The sequence below is a fragment of the Nanorana parkeri genome, unplaced genomic scaffold, assembly GCF_000935625.1.
Source record: "Nanorana parkeri isolate BGI_ZX_2015 unplaced genomic scaffold, ASM93562v1 scaffold2, whole genome shotgun sequence".
Lineage (NCBI taxonomy): Eukaryota > Metazoa > Chordata > Amphibia > Anura > Dicroglossidae > Nanorana > Nanorana parkeri.
In genome coordinates, this window is record NW_017306270.1 from 1,359,102 (window position 1) to 1,380,302 (window position 21,201).

The 21,201-nt window shown below is 41.2% G+C and overlaps 1 protein-coding gene across 3 annotated transcripts in view; it reads right to left on the reverse strand.

Annotated features, from left to right (window-relative positions):
- Nucleotides 1–21,201, reverse strand: part of CRTAC1 (cartilage acidic protein 1) — a 416,360-nt gene that overhangs the window by 116,443 nt on the left and 278,716 nt on the right. The gene's annotated exons all lie outside the window — the stretch shown is intronic.

Here is a 21,201-nt window from a genome sequence, read left to right on the forward strand (position 1 = left end):
TGTGGGAATCTGGAAAAGCTAAGGATCCCAAACCTAGCTAGAAGACTCTTCGGTACTGTGCAGGAGTGCATTCCCATGGCATTTGGGATCCAAAGCTTTCCTAGGATTCCAGGGAAAGTCCCCATGACCTCACCCTCACCTTGGCCAGACCTTTGGAATTCAGGATGTAAGTTATTTTTGTCCCCTAATGTTCAAACCTGTTGCTGTTTTTATTTTATGTTTTTTTAATCCCATTACTGTTTTTATTGTTTTTTTTTTATCCAGGGGATTGACATTAAAGCCCATAGCCATTTTGCTTACTCTAAAAACCAGTCACCATGTAGAACACAGGTGAAAATCTATATTGCTTCCTTCAAAATGAAATAATTTATAATGCAATTAAAAAAGCACACATCTGGTAAATGTGAAAGTTATATTTAAACCTTAAAACCAAAAAGGATAAGATCAGACAGCATCTCAAGCTATTCAATTTCAATAAGTTTGTACAAGTGTATACAATATACAGCAGGGGCTCATTAAATTTACACAAACCAGTCACATATCCTGGCATCCCCTTTTGATTTTTACATTTTTGTTTTACCAGCCATAGGATACATCAGGGTAGAGAAAAGACTTTAATGTTTCGCATTGTTTCACAGAGAATCAGAGCCTCTGGTGAGCTGAGGGATAAATTAGGTAGACGAGTTGTGTAGAGAAAGAAAGAGAAGAGGTTGAATGAGGTTGGAGTTGGTTAGGGGAGGGATGGTTGGGTATTTTTAAGCAGGTGTGATTACGAATACCACATGTCAGAGCACAATGAAAACCAGACAAGCAAAAGGTGCCAGTTAAAATATTTATTAACAACAGTGTCCACAGGAGCAAGCAGAATCATAAACTGGAACAAGCCAAAGTCAGGAGCCAGAGTGGGTAGTCGTTCAAGCCAGGTCAGGAACTCGGAGATCAGCATCGTCAGGATCAAGCCAGGAGCAGGAGCCAGAGGAGAACGTCAGCCAGGATCAGGTCATATACAGCATCAGGATACTCAGAGAAGCAGGAATGCACTAGCAGGAAGACCACGTAAGGGCAAGGTCAGACTGGACTGAGTGGTTTATATATAGTGAGTGGGGTGACATCATCACTCAGAGACAGGAAACTCCCATCTGGGTCTCTCAGATGATGCTCTCTTGTCTGGCCAGTAGTGGGAGTGGGAGTAGTGAGCAACGTTACAGAGTCTGCTCAGGCAAAGAAGGAAACACAGGTGGGTAAAATGGCAGCCAAGCCAGAATGCTGCAAACCAGTAAGGTCAGAGTGGAACCCTGACACCACATCACTCAAAAACATGCTTATGGTTCATGTATAACAAAGGTTAAATAGAGAATTATTAAAGGTGCCTGGATAGTAGTGTTATGTCAATGTAGTTCACATTTGAAACATTTCCTTACTGAATCATTAACTAAATACTAGAAGATTTTTATTTGTAATGCATCTATAACCATAGCTAGACATGTGCAATTCGTTTCGTTCTGAATTGAAATGCGTACCAATTTCTGTAATTTTGTACATTTGGATGCATCCGAATTTCTGAATGACAGAAATAACTAATCCGAATGTTTGATAACAAAATTTGCATACATACAAATTTCATTCGGAACAAATATTTATATATAAGGTACAGTAGGTATCTTTTATTCTGTTGTGGAGTTTAGTTTATGTAGCACTGTGTATGTTGGATTTCAACTGTCTAGTAGTGGTTTTGAAAGTAGTGTGACACTTATCTTCTTTTGATATCTTCTTGGAATATATATGATCTCCTGTCTACATGGACTTCCTGCTGGTGCCCTTGTTTGCTCCCACATTGCAAAATTACAGTAGTAAGTTATTTGACCTTTACCCAGAACTGACCCTGATTCAAGTCTGAACTTACAGTGACACTAAATTAGGAAGTTAAATCTTGAAAATGCATTCAAGTACCCTAATTCCTAACAAAAATTAAATGTATTTGTGCATCATACAACTAAAGATCTCTGAATTCGCTATCGTTCCTTCTGGAGGGTGACTACTTTTGTTACCCATGGTCCCTGTGTGTGTTGTAGAGTAGCCACTGCTCCAAACTCACTCCATGATGGACTAAATCCCAATATGAATTAGTAAACTAAACATGAGATTGTAGTCCATCATGGGAGTGATCTTGGAGTGGTGACTACTTTACAACACACACAGGGACCATGGGGAACACAAGTAGCCACCTTCCAGAAGGAAGGACAGTGTCAGCACCAATTCAGAGATGATTTGAGGATCTACAGCCGAGTGATACACAAATAAGATACATTTATGTTTATAATTAAAAGAGAATTATGGGATATGTGAAATACGCTCATCGCAATAGTCAGAGCCAACGTGTGACACTGAAGCTGTCACGCTCTGGCTCTATTGATCACATACCACTGAATTGCTCAGTTCCCGATCTTCTCCCTGCAGAGAGCAGTAACTGTCAGTCACCGCTCCCCGCAAGGGATCCCCCCTCCCCATTCCTCCAGGGCTGACTGGCACAGCTGTTTCTGCCTCTAGAAAGGCAGAGCCAGCTGTGAGGTAATGGGGTGGATCCCCGACAATATTGTTGGGGTACATCCCAGCTGCAGTGGATCTCTGCACTGTCAGCATATAAGCAATAGCCTGCTGCATGCTGAGTTTGGGGTCACAGGAGGATATTAGTACATTTCGTCCTGTGACCCTAAAGAGAACTATGAACAAGAAAGGTTTGGCCATAGTTCTTTTTTAGGGTACTTGAAAGCATTTTTAAGATTGAACTCTTAAGATTAGTGCCACTTTGAGTATGTACTTATAATCAGGGCTGGATTTCCCACAAGGCCAACCAAGGCTTGGCCTTGGGCAGCCGGGAGTAGAGGGGGAGTAGAGGGGCAGCAGGGGTGTGCAATTCCTATCTCCTGATGCCCGGGACATGCAGTTCCGGGTGCTGGGCGGGTAGTTGTTTTCTACATTTAGCCCTGCTTTGAGCAAGCAGAGCTAAATGTACTGCGGGGAAGCTGCGATTTCGCCGAGATCACTTGTATGCAGCCTGCAGGTCTGCCATGCTCAATGGGGGGAGGGGGGGAGGCGGGTAGACGGACACATTGAGGAACATAGCCTTGGGGCAGCAGAGAGAGTAAATCTGGCCCTGCTTATAATGGTAAGAACATTTGACTGTAAGTTCCTTTGGTGGCAGGCACTGTCACTAATGGTTCTCTATTCTGTGAGATGCTGCAGTAGTGTCTCTGCTATTTAAATGAAAAAACGAAAACATACATAAATGTCCCACTGTATATGTAGTGACTATAAAGTGCACAAACACTGGGGTGAGACAGTGATACATTTCTACAATTAATAGAGCTAATGAATATTTTTTACTGTGGTGACTTGGCAATATGAAGTGTCAAACAATATTGATACAGCCCATCATATCCCATAAGTTATAGCTGGTAAAGTTGATTACTGCGATATCAATAACTCTGGGCTGAAACTAAATAAGTATGCAGGCTCACAAAGCCCAGGCATCCATCTTCTGCCTTTGACATGTTTCCCATTCCAGGAGAATTTCTAAATTAATTTGCTGATTGCAATTGGTTAACGTCTCAAGCTGTTCATAACACACAATTAACTGTAACCATGGTAACTCTGTTTCTAATTAATGACGGTGGATAAATCAGCAGACAATAGAACCATAATAGAGAAATTACTTAAAATCTATTAAGGCCGATCACTGGTGCCAAATTGCCACAGGATGGATTTGCGTTCTATTACTTTGCTATCAATTCTAGTCTGATACCGGGCGAGTCACCTGACTGCAGAATGCTACTTTTCCGCCAATACCGGGAGACCCGTGAATAATTAGAAGATTCAGATTCCTGGAGATAATCAGCCAAGAAAATAGGAGATCAGGGAAGCAGCATTGGCCATTGGAGTAATGCGGCAGCTATTTCCAAGAAAATGCTGTAAACTAATCGCATAAGCGGGGGGAAAGGCTGGAATTAATATCTGCACTTGGCAAGGAAGTAAAAAACAACCCTAATGTTTCTCTAATGTCATATTAAAATAAAATACTGCTTTCCAGAAGACATTAATCCACAAACACACTTGTCTGAAACCTTAGACCAAAGGAAGGAGCGTAACACGTTCGGAATAAAGAAGTGTTTTTCATAATTAACTTTATCCTGGAAAATTGTCCATTACCGTGCAAAGTAAAATATTTTAACCAAGCTATTCGTCAAGGGAAAGTCAACTATTTCAGCAACCGGTCGCTAATTCATGTCATTAAGTATTGATCAAAAAAAAAAAGAAGCTGAATTGAGTTGTGCTGGAATGTGCAAATGTAATCCACATAGAAAAATAAAAAAAAAAGGTGTGACCTGGCAATTAAATGTGCCAATTTACATAAAGTACATATTTTTATATAGATTTCTAGCTATTTACATAAGAACAAATGCTGTTTTACTTGGAACCTTTTCAAAAGTAATCCCGGCAACAACGCACTGGAAGGATGCAATGTATAAAGACATTTTATGTAGCACAGTGGTGATACATGGAGAGGTTTCAATTAGGCAAATTCAGCGGTGTCAGCAGGGTGGGTGTCACCCAGTGTGGCAGCTGCGCATGCGTTATGACGTCCGTGGTGTGACATCATCATGCATGCGTAGAGGGGGGACGGGGGATGGGAGGGGCCCGTCATCATACCCGATCTCACCAGCCTGTTAGATGCTGACTGAGTTAGTTAAAAGAGGACTAAAAAAATGTGGCTTTAGTTCTCTTTTGAAAACTTTTAGAGGTCATCAATCTGAGTTATCGCTAATAGCTCCCTATGTGATAGCATGTTTCTGGTGAGAGGTCCTCTCTAATGGGACTTCAGGGGTTTATTAGACTTCTAATGTCACCTATGGACCACAATGAGTGCTTGATCAGCTTCATTCCCAGGCCACCACAGGTGGGGAATGACAGCTCAGAAACTGGAAGTGCAGAAATCCTTGTTGCTCATGGATTCTTTCACTAGAGGGGAGATCAGTGAACGTATGTTCTGTTCCCTCTGCTCTCCCCACCAACATCCAACATCCCTGAATCACTTCTACATAAAAGCAAACAGTCGTCTGAGAGAGTGTAAACAAACATCCATCTAAGGCCAATTATCTGAACTGGTTGGTTTTGGACAGCATGGGAATAGAGAATTGGGAATACAGGGCCTACCAAGCATAGTTTAAGAAGCCCATCTTAGATCAAGTACAAACATATTTGATACAAAAGGGATATTTCACACCACACGCATATAATAATCTACAAGATGGATTTAACAGATTTATTTCAACTAATAGACATCATCATACTCACAGTTCTGCTTTTTACCCCCGCTAGATACATTGAAGGGGGTCTATCTGGCTTTGAGCCCACCAGAAGATTATGGTTTTAAGGACCTTCCATGTATTTGGTCATCATTTAAAATGGCTAATATGTTTTGGGGGCCAAACATATAATCAAACTAAATTTGAATCAGACCTCTATGCAGTTATTAGTTCCTCAAGAATCTAGATTTTCTGCAATAATGGTTCTACAGAAAATACAGGCACGCCCAATGCCGAGAGGTGATTTTATTTTACAGAGTAACTAAATGTAACACATCTGTGCTTGGATAACTACACTTATTACATGCCTGCAGGCCAGATTCCTTTCAAGAGACTCATCAGGTACACAAACTGCCAAACATTACATTACAAATAAACTTTGCAGGATGACAGTTTGCTCACAAGTTGCAAGTTGGACAGACCTGACCTACAGAACTTGAATTTGAAAAAATCTGTTTTGGCCTGCAGCATTATCCAAGCCAATAAGAGGATCTGTTAATGTTCTCAACTACAACTTCTCACATTCTAGACGAACACCGAAACACACATCACTCCATTTCCCTTGGGGATTGAAAATGGCAAATTGACCAGGCTCCTGTTTTGTGACAATTACCAGCTCTGTCATCTCCGGCTTACAGGTAAGACTCCTGTAACAGTAGATACATTTTTTTTGCATACACACATATCTACAGTATATATACAGTGGGGGGAATTTATCAAAGCAATTGCGACAGTTTTAGCCTCTTAGATCATTTTATTTAAGGCCCCGTTCACATTGAGCGATTTATCACTCGGTAATTCCCGCGATATTGCGGCAATTTACCGCGCGATATCGCTCTCCAATGCTTCTCAATGGGGCAAAGGGTCCTGCTGTCGCGGGTCGTGCGTCGCTATAGCAGGACCCTTTTTGGAGCGGATTTAGCCGCGATTCAAGCTTGCTCAATGCAAGCATTTGCGCGACAAACGCGCAATTTGCGAACCGCTCAATGTGAACGGGGCCTTAATGTGCAAATCTGTCTTTTAACATTTGCCCCTGTTTTGACCATAGCTTGCACTACTTTTTCAATTGCACTTTTTTGCACCTGTTTTCATCTGCACTTGTTTTGGGGCTGTATGAAACTGGAGTATCACCTTACAAAACAATCACAACTTAAGAAGTCCCCATGACCACTTCTTCAAGAAGCTACCGTTAAGCTTTTTTCCACGTCTTCTTCCCTGGAGTCTATTAAAGCTCATTTATCAACAACATTACACTAGCATCATAAATCTGGTGCAAATATTCTGTTCAAACACTCGCAATTGCTATGATAAATTCCCCCCAGTGTGTTCTTAGACATTTACAAGGAAAGATGTGATTCTTATATCTCACTGACATGTAGATTCTTTAAAGGAGAACTATGGGGTCAGTGTTTTTCCCCATAGTTCTCCTTAGGGTAACGGGAGGACACAAACTAGCGTCCTCCCATTACCCGAAGCTCAGTATACCGCGAGCTACAGCTCGCGGTATATGCATACAATATGTAATGAAGCAAAAACTGATTCAATGATTAGAATCTCTTTTATGTTTTTACTGATATCCCGGGTTCTGTTAGAGAAATCCCCCCTCACTTCCAGTCCTGTTGACCTTTTACCATACAGGAAGTGAGGGGAACTCTCTAAATGCAACAAAGATACACAAATTAGACCCCTTATCAGATTTTCATTTCGGTTTCCATGTTGCGAATTTCCCTTTACTTTCATCACCAAGATTAGGGAGGGAGGGAAAATCTCTTTAACAGGCCCCCTACATAGCAATATATAGATACTTATAGATAGACCTTTCCCACCATACCTAAAGCTAAAAAAAAGGTTTTTGGCTTGGCATATACATTAAATGCAGATAAGCATCTATCTACAGATAAGTTACCACAAGGACCTTAAAAGACCTGAAACATTATGTGTTGGGGAAAAAAACTGCATTGTGTCATGTGCTATGGAGATTGTGGGTGCAGTCAAAATATGCATGTGATTTACATGTTCTCAGTTTAATAATGCCTAAGCTTCCAAACATAAATGTAGCAGCTACTTTACTCATATGGCAGAGTAGCTCTTGTGGCCTGTAGGAGAAACTGCCATGTGAAGAGACTGACCTGTTAGAAAGAGTACCATGTGAGGATACTGTGCTTTAAGTAGTCTTGCCGTGTGGCTATAATGTCACATTAGAATAATTCCCTTTATTGAGGCTCCCTAAAAACTACCTTAACCAGAGAGAATGGCTGTCATATTGAACCCAACATAGAAAGACCACCCTTGAGATAGAGTCTGACATGTAGATATAGAGACTGCTTTATTCCATGACCTGCAGAGCTATACACCTCTTCCAATAGCTCTTATTGGCCACAGAAACCCAATTCATTGCAACAGTCAGGTGATCTGTGATGCCACTTTAAGAGGATGCAGGGGAACTGATCTTTGCAATCTGCCCCAGTTGATGGAGGAATAGAAAGTTTTCCTATGCAGTTCTGCTGGTCAGTATAGATAACTTTACCGAAATGGGTAATGGTAATAGCATCACAATGTACGACCACTGTCCCACCTATTTTGCGTTTAGGATAATCCAACTTTGTATGCTACTCTAATTCTACTCCAAACGACAGGACCAGCATTGCATTGTATGATGTCCTGTGCACTCTTCTATTAAACCAACTCTTAATCTTGCTGCTTAAGGTCCTTGTAGCCCCTACCAATGAAGCTGGCCTCTCTACTTTGTAAAAACAGTCAAGTGAAAGACTCTCAAAGATTGCTCACTTTTTGGAGGGTGAAGCAGTACTTGCAAAGAGTGACTTAGACCAGCCTTTCTCGACTTTTTTCATTCATGGTACCCTTTAAAAGTGTGCAAAATTTAATGGCACCCCAGTCTAAAACGTTATAGATTTTAAGGGTGACCCATGCGAAAACTCACAAAAAGTGGGTTCCCCCTTCACATGAGAGTGCCCCTCTCATGTGTCAATGTTCCCCCCTTCACATCAGAGTCACCCTTTGCATCAGGAGCCCCCTTCATCTCAGTTTTCATTCCCCCGTCACATCACAGTTTCACTAACACAACATTTTGAGCCAGAAAGCACACTAGGGATACACACTGGATAAGAAAGGCTGACTTCGACAATGAGGAGATAGAGAGAACAAATTAGGTTCCCCAGATGAAAATTAGAGGGGCTTACCAGAAATACTCAGTGCTTATTGTACTTTTATGATGTGAAAATTCTACATCTTAAGTAGGCATATGTGGACACTACCCTTTCATATGAATATCAGAAGAAGAATGGCCAATGACAACACAAAACAGTTTCCATGCTCATCCTCAGACAAGAACACTGCATGAAGTTGTTTACCAAAAACATATACAGTAACTGTCTGTTAAAATGTTAATGCTCATGGTAAATGAGAGACCAAGCTGAAACACCCTATCCTTATTTTGCTGTTTGAGTTGGACTGATAATAAAACATTATGTTGCAGTATTACTTGAAAGAAAGATAATATACATTTTTTTGACACATCAATCATTTTCCTTCAAGGCAGAGGAACCTTTCAGTAGAGAAAATTGACAATGTGAAATCTCCTTTAATCATTTTATAGGTGGCCTCCAATACACAGCCTCATCTCTAGGAAAGTTTTAAGCTAATGATTACATAAGGACCCTGCCTCCCTATGGCTCCAACAAATGGAAATTTATTTTAAGTAAGGCCATCATGGCAGGTTGGCCAGATAACACGGCCTTAAGATGTTAATACCGTGGCTCGTTTCACTCTCTTCGTATGCTGCTGAGCTAGCTGATGAGGTTTATATAAGGACATATTGAAGAAAAATTCTTCTCTCTGTAATTATGTAAAATAATCAGTAGGTTTTTTTAATTTGTCCAAACTCCAGGATCGATGCTGGCATTGTCCCAGACAAACATTTTTTATTCATTTACAAAAGGCTTGGAAAAGGACCAAAATGGCATTCACGGAACCCAGGGAGGAACTGTTGGTGCCTTGCGAGGATTAATAGACTGTTTGGGCCATGGCTGCGCATAGAATTATGGCTGTGTGTCCCTGTGTTCTGACACATCTTCACAAAGTGACATTGAAAAGAGTTTTATTTTCAGACTTTTAATTTATTTTTTTATTTTGAGCTTGGCACAGCTTTGCGTTTGTATAAAAATATAATTATGTGTGCATCACAACCTGTGTGCGCTCAAATGTCACCAAACACATCTGTCCTTCTAAAATGTTTGGTTTGATTAGCTTTGAAGTGTCACATGTGAAGATTTCTGACACTATGGAAACCTTGAAATTTTGTTTTAGTCCACTACAATTATTTATTTTAATTTCAAAGATATTCATCATATTTTAGACCAGCAGACTTGTAAAACAAAGCGGGATAATAAGCAATACTAATGTTTATCACAATTACTGTATAAAAACAAGATTTCACCCTTTATCAATGTAAAGAAGTAAGAGAAATTAAATAATATTTTTGATTGGTAGTTAGTTGGTACTGCCGGGGGGAGGTACTACCTTTTTGCCTCCTGAGGCGCCAGGGAGGCTGCTGGATGGTGGTGTTGGGGGAGGGGGGTGGTGCTGGTGGATAATGCAAGCCGGGAGCAGGGAGATGTGTAAAGGCTCTGCATCTCCCCCGCCCAGCTTTTAGCAACCTGCAACACTCTGGTTGACAGGAGCTTGGCGGGACATTATAGCTGGCGTCCAGCCAGGCTTCTGGAGACCAGTGACGCAGCTGTTTCTCAGGAGCTCAGGGGGATGCTTGCAAGAGTTCCACAGGTTGCTAAAAGCTGGGCAAATAGATGTTTATGGCCCTTACACATCTTACCTGGGACTTTACTCCCCCTGCTGCCCCAAGTCCAGGCTTCACAATGCAAAACGTGCCTCTCTGCCTGCTGCTCCCCCTCACATCACCCAAAAAAATGCCACCTGAGGCAACAGTCTCAGGCTGCCTCATTATAGGGATGACCCTGGGCACTGCTCTTTGCCTCCAAAAAGTAGGGAATTCTGTCCAAAGAACATGAATGTTAAGAGAACCAGACATATACGGGCACCCAGGAGAATCTACAGTCCAAGTTTGATTAAGATCTTATGGAACACTATTCACTTATGTGTTTTGATATGTTAGACTTGATTTCTGATCTGGTGAATCCAGTGGGCTTGATTTGCCATAGGCTGTTCACTTTGCAACAGGATTTTTTCTCTTGTTTAGTGAATGAGTTGAAGCTTTGATGGCTTTTGGCATCCTATTATTTGCAAGGAAAAAGAATGTTTTTTTAACATTTTCCTTGCATGTGATTGGGTATTCTTGGCAAAGTGACTTTTTACCACATTCACTAAGCTAAGGGAAACTTCCCTACAAAGCACACATTACTTTACAAAATGAACAGCCTATTTGCCTTTAGTAAATCAACCTCAGCGTATCCTATTCTGCTGCACCTGAACTGCTTTTTTCCCTCCATACAAATCAATGCAAATGCAATAAACAACAACTCTGGAAACATCAGAAGAAAAACAGGGGCAGACCATATGCAAGCTTATTTATCCTTGAATCACCTAAACGCATGCTGCATTTGACTTTCTTCTGAGTCAATCTACACAAAACCCTTGTTATGGAATCTTACCTTTCAGAGAAAGTTGTTTGTCTTGTTATTTTGTTGTATTCTCTCCCTCTGAAAACAGAGGTATTAGTTCACTAGCTGTTGGAAGCCCCTCAGAGAAGCTTTCCATATCCTTCCTTGGCTCAGAGTTGTTAGCAGATGCTTATTAAATTGTGAATTCAAAGGTTCCGTCAGGATTACTTGGATTAAAAGTAAAGGGTTTTCAATATCATTTACACACATACATCACATAAATGTTCATGAAAACCCATGCAAGGCGCTACTCAAAAAGCACATCATTACTCTGTTTTGGTTGGAACGTTTGCTTGCTCTCAACATCTTTACCACAACCAAATTAAAAGTTGCCAAGGCCTGGAAAACACTCACTTGAAGCTTTGAGGCCATTACAAACAGGCTTACTGGAATTATGATAAATGGAAAGCTGGTGGCTATTTTAGCTGACAATCATGCAAACCCTGAGAGCTCTTTGTTAGCTATTTGATCACTCTGATCACTCAAATCGCTATGCCCCTCCCACCCTTCACTGGAGTTCCCACCCCTTCCCTCTCTTTTTTGCTTCCCAACTATTTCTACCTCCCTCCTTTTTCCCCTACCTCATCTTACATTTCTCCTTTTCATATCGCTTTACTCTTACTTCTTTGTAACTTTGTAACTAACCCTTTTCTACATATATCTCCTTTTTATTGTTCCTTCTTTCCCTTATAGCACATAAAGCCTTCCATGCTAAGGATTGTATGCTATGTGCTGAGCATTTCTTATGTATCCCCTGACTACACAGCAACTACAATGAAAGAGATGCTTCTTTGGGGACCTTTAGTAATTATCTTTCAACACTCTGTCTCTCTAATCAAACCCAAGAACACTCTCTTGTGCTATTAATATATTTGTGATAATAGGATTGTCACCGAATCTGTTGCATGTTCTTGCAACCTTTTCAGTAAAACGTTGTGAAAGAAAACTAAAGGCTTTTCTAATTGACATCTATCCACTACTTCAACAGAACATTAGGGCTAAGGCTCACACAGCCATGCCCTTCTACTGTTCTGGCCTGGGACAGAGAGAATGCAAGTGAAATAACAGAACACAAAGCTATCCTTCAGCAGTATGGCTGCACTATTATAACAATTTACAAATATACAGGGTTATTCACAAAAGGGTGAAGAGTTGGAGAAGGCAGGAGAAGTGAACAATCTAGGACAACATAGCTGAACTGGAAAGTGAGCTGAATTGGAGAATTTGTGCAAATCAGCTATTCTGGCCTAGATTGTTCACTTCTCCTGCCTTCTCCAATCTCTTCACCCTTTTGTGAATAACCCTTAAAGATTACAACAGCCCGTTTGTGACTTTTCATCTTCAAAACGAATTATGCTAACCAGATTAGCATTTTCTTTGCTTATACTCCCAAAGGAGAGCAGAGTAAAGAGGGTTCACCTGAACAACTCTAAGTAAAAAAAAATGCTAAATAACTGAAAAAACAGGATCCACCGAGAAGAGTCATGTGACTAAGAAAATGAAATCAACCTATATTTATCAGGGTAAACAGCAAAAAAAGAGATAGATGGGGCTTTTAAGGTGTATTCCTCTCTGTTTACCTATATTAGGGGTGCGGTGTCCTTGTTCATGTAGTGATTCAAAACTTTTTACTATATTTATCAGGGATCTGAAGTACTCTTCGCTCATTTTGAAAACACATGTGACTACAGCAATAGCAGTGGAGCAGTGGGTAATAAGGGATAAAGGTGGCGGCATGCTGAGAAGCTGTCATTAGTACATGTCTCTCTGACACAAGATTATAACCGGTCTCGTAGTAGGATAGGATCAGCCCTGATATCTATGCAGTAATTTCTTTTTTTCCTAGTTACCAGATGTACAGCATGGGGACACAATTTATCCAAGAAAAGATTCTGAAGGCATAAAATTACTTCTAGAATTTAATCATGTATAAGGCAATTGGAGATTATCTGAAGAACCTCACCTTGGAATCCTAATCACTTACAAGTGGTATGCTTTCAGTCACCATTTATTTATTTATTAAGTCTGCAAATCTGACAAGTTGATTGGATGGGTTAGATTTTTTTTTTTCAGAAAAATTTTTCAGACCAATGTTAGACAACATAATGTGGGTGCATCAATTGTAACAGCAATATAACAGAAACATGGGTGCTCCTTTTTTGGAATATATTAAAGTTGTCCATATGTCAACTTTGTCCATCAGCTGTAGGGTTGTGAGGGGAACGGTATTAGGGCTGAAGGAACATAGATGGGTACTGCCAAGCATAAGTTTGTGTTCTGTTTTATAGTAGTAGCAGTAGATAACAAAGCATTATGCTAAATGTTAGAATGCCCACTAAGAAGAGGACTGAAGGAGTCACACTGCATGTGTAAATCAGGGCTGCTGATAGAGTATAGGCAGCCCTCCCATACTTGTTCCAGGCCGCTAACTTGTTAAGGGCTGAGCCTGTCCATCAAACTGGTCACCTACATCATACAAATGCTCCATGAGCACACAGAGACTCAAGAGTCAGTTCCAGCATGAGTAAGTGGAGGAGACATATACTGAATGTAACACACCTAGCAATGCATAGCCTGGACAAATGTGTCATCTGCCTAGTGCCTGCTATATACTGTATATGTCTATTGATCCACCTCGCAGTCACGTAATGATTACATGACAGCAAAGTAGCTCAACAGTCATGCATATCAGGCACTAGGCAGGCAAAACAAGTTTACACTCATACAATAAAGGTATGGTAATACATATTTTGCATTCCCATACTCTTAATATATGACTATAAATAAACGTATTGGTGTGCAAAATATGTATTCTCATACTTTCATTGTATTTTGAATTTGATGCCTTAATGCACCGCAAAGAAGCAAATGGGCCAGTACTGTTGAGACAAGAAAGGTTTTGAAGAAAATTACTGGACTCTGGTCTTACTAAAGTAGAGAACATTACTCCATACCCATTATACACATTAGAGTGCAGAAAGCATGATGCTGCATTGGACTGTGTGTCGCTTAGTTAGGCCCTGTCAGGTAGGGATTATGCGGCCCCATGATTTCTAATGGCAGCCCTGGGTGAATGTCTCATTGATCTATGGTGCATGTCACTGCAATAAGAGGTTACTTACCAGGGGGGTCCCCACATTTTTCGCTGACTGAGGCTTGTAACCAGGAAAGGGGGAAAAGGTGGTGGGGTGTGAATATGGGGTGCATGGTAGTTCTTCCTTGCATTCTGCCCAGCTCACTGACTTTACTGGTTGCTAGGAGCTGGGCAGAATGCCAGCCAGAGCGTCCCCCTTAGCTTTTGGTAACAAGTGATGTTAGTAAGCTGGGTGGGAGCCAGGCCACGCATCACAGGTTGCTGAGATCACTTAGCAACCTGGGAAGCTCTGGCCAGAAAGCGGTTGAAAGCACACCTGCGGCACCCCCACGTGACCCAATGAGATGCCACTTAAGGCAAATGCCTCAGGCTGCCTCATAATAGGGACAATAAAGACTGATAAAGGCTGAGTGTGGAGAAGTGGTAGGTTTACCACATATAGCCAGTAGGTATCTAACTGTTTTAAATATTGGCATTGCCATCTTACACTGGTGTTTCCCCAGAAAGCACTGGTTTGTTGAAGGGTACCAACTAGGAGTCAGGGTTCATACTTAATTTCAATGCAAAAGCAAAAAAGGTGATCATAGGATTAAGAAACGTGTACTATAGGGGAAGCCCACCAAGGGTGCAGCTACTTAGCTTGGCAACCAAACCCTCTGAAACATAGATCATCAATGGGGTACAGGGTTCATTTCTTTAATTATCCATGTGACAAAACAAAATGAGTCTGTAGAGGTTGATTCCACTCTGTCATGTGGTTTAGAGAGTTTTCCATGACTCCTTGTTCATCTATTGCAATAGAACAGATATTAACGTTTACTGCTTTTACTGCTTGCGATGCGTTTGCCTGACATTCAATGTATACTTGATCTACACATATATGCCTTTACCAACTCATCTCATAAAAGCAACCACAGAATAATTTTTAAGGAAACCTGTCGTGGAACAACTCCATCAGCTGCAGCTGCTATTTTCTGGAAATTCTAGTTGCCTGCCAACCATTTCAATTCTTTGGATTCAATACTTTGATTTACTTACCTGCACAAGTATGCATCATATGATATCAGAATTTCTGATCTGTATGTAGTGCCCTGGTGAAAAGGGTGCTATTAAATCTTGTGTTTAATAGATTGTATGTGGTCTGATACTAATTTGTAGTTTGGTTCATGTGGCTTTCCCCCTAAACAATCTATCATTGCTTGCCATCTGTCTGCTGTCAGAGGTGCTGCAGGGTGTGCCCTGGTGATAGAAAAGAGCAACCAATGGGATTGCTAGGAGTAGATATCTCTCTCCAGCCAATTACTGTTGAACGATAGCCATCAGGGCATGCTGGGGGAGGAGATAAATACTTGGGGTGGGCCATATGAGCTCTCTCTTCCTGCCCAGGCCCAGCCTGCGGGGAGGCTGCGCTGGACTGCCTAAGCTGACTAGGCTTCAAAGTCTGGGGACTAGCTATGAAATCACCCTGGAGCCTGGTGGCAGCAGGTCTAGTGGTTGATACTGCTAAAGATAAGGGTCAGTAACTTCTACCTCAAGTATTGCTGTGTCAGGAATTCGACCTATTGTGTATGGAAGCAATAACCACACTCTCTCTGAAAAGTAATGGAGTCTACATCTGCCTGGATGAGCATGTTCGGCCGACCCGAAGCCACGCGAAGCAAGCCGATGTACGGCTGATTTCAGCCGATGTACGGCTGAAATCAGCCGTACCAGCCTGAAGTGAATAGCCGAACAGTGTTCGGCTCACTTCACTTCAGGTCGGTCATTCACTCGGCTGCCCTCGGCAGCTTAGTGAATAGACCCCTAAGTGCTGATGGGCAGAAGCCAGCAAATGTATTCCTAGACAAGAAGAATCGGAGCTGTCGTGACCCGTAGCAACCAACCCTAGGGAGACCCGTTACTTCACTTTACTGTAGATCGCCCCTTCAGAGCCATTATTCTGTATTGGGATAGCGCTGACCGGGAAGGGGGAGTGCTACACGTATACTTGTTGTGGATCAATGACTCAAACTATTCAAGCCATAAGGTTAGTATGCAAGCCAGGCAACCAGCAATTGTTAGGAGGAGATCAGTAATTGCATCTTTAATATTACCCTTATGACAGGTGAATGAAATGTGGTAGGGACTGCACAACAGATACTAAAACTAACCTGACCAACCCACATGTATGGGATAAAACATATACCCATATAACGCATAATTATCCAAAACCTGCTGGCATAATGAGATTTTTGGGTAGGATGAGAAGTTGATTAAATCTCTGTAGATAGGTTTTAGAACAGAGTTTGTTAATGTGTTTAATTATTTAAAATTGCGTTGGTGGCTCCCCAGCTGTCACTGCGAAATGACATGCAGGGTAGGACTGTTCTCCGCAGCCCATGCCGCTATGTGACTGTTTAAAAAACAAGAACAGAAAGCTGCAAAGTTATAGTTCAATTTGCCAAAATCTGAAAATTCTTCTTTATGTTATTTTTCTTTGCTATAGGTAGCTTTGTATGTTTTGAGATCTATCACTTCAACAGCTCAACTCAAACTGTTCTAACCTTTATGTGTTTGTGGACATGATGTACCTCAGGCAATTTGTCAGGCAAGTTACTAATTTCTGTTTTTTAGCAGCTGCCTACAGTTTGCATGGAGTTTGTTATTTGATATTTTGATGATGTTGAGTATACTTTTATTTTTTTAATTACCATCAAAAATTACAATATGAATGATAATAATTAAATAATTTACATGGCAGGGCAAACAATGATATCCACTTACAACAGCTCACAGAGGTTAAACCAGTAATAGCTGGTGTATGACTATTTCATTTCAGGTTATTGGAAATTACTGCACGTTAGACAATGCCCTTAAAGCCGAACTCTGGGCACACAAACTTTCACTTAAATATATTCCTTAATAACAACAATGGATATAAATCAATTTTGAGCCCACCAAATACCTTTGCAAACCCAGTATTGACTTATAAAAGTAGCAGTGGCATAATCAAAGTCCTGTACATAGCCTGCGCAGGGAAGACCTGTTGGAGGGCAGAAAACTACAGGAGGGGACGGATACAAGACCAGTTGCAGAGGCAAAGTTCCAGTGAAGCCAGGGTGAATTTAGAACATCTGACCTTGTGCTTGTTCCAGGTCAGTGACTGAGATATTAATAAATTCAGAAGATCAATGTAACAGTGAGTACCTAGCTTTCATGTTAGAATGAGATGCCAGCAATAAAATACTTCACGTAACTCTTTGTATAGGTTTCCATTGAAGTAGAAGGAAATCCTAAATGAATGATATTAGTGTAGCAGTGACTCTCTAGGAAGCCACTGATAATTTAAGTTCTTCTACCTGTTCCATGGCTACCTGTCCTGTATCTGGACCCAACAGCTCACCAACTAACCTCTGGCAAAAAAGACTCCAAACTCTATGGTCTTTTTATGTTTTTTTCAGCTCTCAAATACAAGACAGAGCGTTTAGAAGGGCAGGATACCCAAGGAACAAAAATGAAGGACAGAAATTCTGTATCAGCAGTAGTCCCTATGAGAACAGCCTCCAAAAGTAAATACTGATAGACAGAATGCAGCCAGATAGATATATGAACCTTTAGGAGCAGTCACCATGTTTTATTGCTCCTGAATCTGACTTCTATGCCTCTGTAGGCAGACAGAAATACCTGAGCCCCTGGGCAAACATCCCTCTTCCAAGATCCAGACAGCAGCTTCCAGCCAGCTCCACCACAACCCAACTCAGGCAAGAGTATGTCTGTACAAACCAGCTATCTCCAAGGTCCTTAGCACATGGCTCATAAAGAGGCCAGGCCCTGACAGAATTTCTTTACACAGGCCTCCTCCCAGGGAGAAGTCCCGGGAGAAAGAATTTTGGAAAGGTTTTCCCAAACATTTATTATCTTCTTGAGCCATCCCTTTGAACACAGATTCTCAGAAATTGGCTGGGTCAGATAAATATTAATAATTCAGAGATTGACCTTCTCACACTGCTTACTGGAACCTCCATGAAAGTAACAGGCAAAGGAAATCAACCCTCTGGGCTTAGAGAGGAGCTTCAGAACCCTGAAAAATAGATAAACCAATGCTCAGGTGAGCCACAGCCTATCAGTAATACATTCTGACTTTATAAGAACCACAACTGCATAAGGCAGGGCCACTACATTTGGTTTGTCAAAGCACTCTGTAGAATAAATATTGCTATAAATTATATAAAAAAAAACCTTTCAAATTCTTTCATTCTTTTCTTTCTATCTCCGTGGTGCCTTTTTTGCAGCCACTTTCTGCCTACGTGCACTCAAGTAATTTCTCAGGACAAGTTTCCTAAGGCCCTGTTCACACCGGGGCAGTTCGGCCGCACAGATTTGGCCCAGCGCGATCCAAACCGCCCCCCGCCTGAACTACTCCCTGACCCTTTTTTGCCATGCAGTGTAGTTTCCATACAGCTTTCAATGGAATCATGCTAAACAGTGCGGTTTTGGGTGTTTTTAACTGCGTTTCAGTGCTGAAGCGCAATTAAAACTCCCAAAACCTCCCTTTTGAAATCAGCGTGGAAACCACGCCGATCTGCAGCCACCCTGTTGTGAATGGGCTCTGATGGTGGAATCTTCACTGGAAGGCCAGATGACAATGCAGGAGCATAATTGGGAGACTGGGAAAAAGTATTGTCACCCTATAACAGGAAGTGTCTCAACAAGGACTTTTAGGCAGAATTATTTTAAGGAAAGTTGCAGATTTAAAAATACTGAAAATGTGTTTAAAAGATCCTTCTTTCTGCGACTTCCCCAACTTGTGCTGTTTTTCAGCATTGTATTCAGCCCATTGAAGAAATGGGCACAGTTTTGTTAGTACACTTTAAGAATTTGAATGTTTCATGGAATAAATAGAAACATATAATTCGTCACTGTCAGAACTTTGCAGTCCATTGACTCTATTATAGTCCCCAAGACATATTGCAAGATTCCCTCAAACATTCAGCTTATACCTAGCATTTCCACAATAAGATATTCCATGGAAAAGGGGTAATCATGTACCAGAACGGAAGGTGTCCATCCTTATAGTATGTGGAGATTCTTTAGGTTTTGGCGAGTTAAAATTACCAAGTCAGAATGGGACACATTTTCTATGTGTTGTTTAACACAACACTAGTAGCCCTTTGAACCTTTCAGTCACTATATGTATATAAATAATAAAAATAACAGAATGGTTTTGTATATCCACCATGAGAGAAGCTTTTAGAGTTAAATAAATGCTGCAGAACTGTAATTCTCCAGGACAAGAAGTTCTGAACATAAAGTACTGCAACGCCTGGAGCTGCAAAGCCCTTATAGTCCAGATCAATCATGGCAGCTCTGAAGAGATTTAAATGCATCATTTATAGCTGGCTCAACTTTCAGAATACCTTGTAGAACCTATTACATCAAATGTATTTAAACAATTTGTATTTCTGTCACTATCTGACAAAGATTATAGAGCTACAGTAACTATATAAAGCTATACAGCCCGTATTAAAAAAGTATTCCCAACAGGGCACATATTGCATGAAAGAAAGAGGCAGTTCATACCAATGACTAATAACAGGACCAACACTCATATAAAAGGTGTTAAGGGAAATCTCATTCTAGGCCTCCTCTAGAAATGTCAGGTAATAGAATCAGAAAAGCCAAAATAAAAACCAACCAATAAAACATATGAAAGAACTGGTGGTTGAAAGTGCAAACTCCAGGCAAACTGTTTTTTTTTTTAATTATAAAAGATTGGGGAAGGATTAGAACCTCTGTCAAAATTAAAGGCTGTCTGTCTTTATATTTCTCTCTTCTATCACCCTTCCGACACTCCATAACACTGGGTGGGGGGGGTGGGGGTAGGGATGGGGTAAATTTAGCTGGTTGCCCCTATATCACTCTAGTGGTACCTAAAAAACTCAGGCAACATATAAAACCCCCTCCGGCCCTCTTTAATTCATCCTGCAAGCTTTTTTTGGATTCTTACCTGCTGAAGCAAGGTATGTTCAACTAAGTCCCACATCCATGTCCCTTGTTGCTGCCATTTTGGGGTGTGAGGGACTGCTAATCCAGCATTGCAGATGCGCATGAGACCACCGATCCCCTACCGTCACCTCATGCTGATGTCACTACTCTTCTGGATCCTGAAAGGACCCCACCGCTGGCAGCCAATAGGAAGTGTTCATGTCATTCAGGCGGTGACATGGACACACAAAGAAGGACCAACAAAGAAAAAGAGAAGGCTCGGTACAGGAGGATCATGGGTTTAGGAAAGTAAAAAGGGCATTTAGACTACTTTAAACATTAAAAACTTAAATGTTTTAAAATGTAACCTTCCTAATATTTTTATACTTTCTCTGTGCCCTCAGTTTTTTTTTTTTACCTTAATTAGGCTTTCCTCTAAAAGAAGTTACCCGTTGATCCTGCCCTTCACTAAGACTTTCTTCTTGTCTGTGGCAGTGATCTGCGGCCTCAGAGAACCCCTGCAGTGTTGCCATCACAGTGCAACCCTTCTAGTAAGCAGTGTATTTCTTACTAGACATAGCTTACTTCTTAGGTCACGTGACCACATTTCATCTCTACGGTTTGGAAAAACCAGGCTCGGGGGCTGGGCTAAGCCGCAGTGGGTCATATCCTGGTGACGTGGTACGCTATTTCAAGCCCTCCCTTTCAGGCTATTGAGAGCGGAGTTCGCTGTTAGTCAAGCATATGATCCGCCCCCAGGGCCGGACTCTGACCTCAGTATTGCTCAGCTCGCTGTAGAGAAGAAAAGGGGTCACATGACCTAAGAAATGAAGATTTAAAAAATGGTATTGCTGAGACTATTAATTAAGTAATAATGAGTTGGTGTGCCTTGTCTATACAAGGTGGGATAAATATCTGGGTTTGCATCCACTTTAACCAGTTGACATCCGGGGTGTTAAACCCCCTTCCAATCCAGGCCATTTTTCAGTATTCAGCGCTGTGGTACTTTGACTGACATTTATTCCGTCATGCAGCGCTGTACTGAAATGAATTTTATACCCTTTTTTGGGGACAGATAGAGCTTTCTTTTGGTGGTATTTAATCACCACTGGGGTTTTTATTTTTT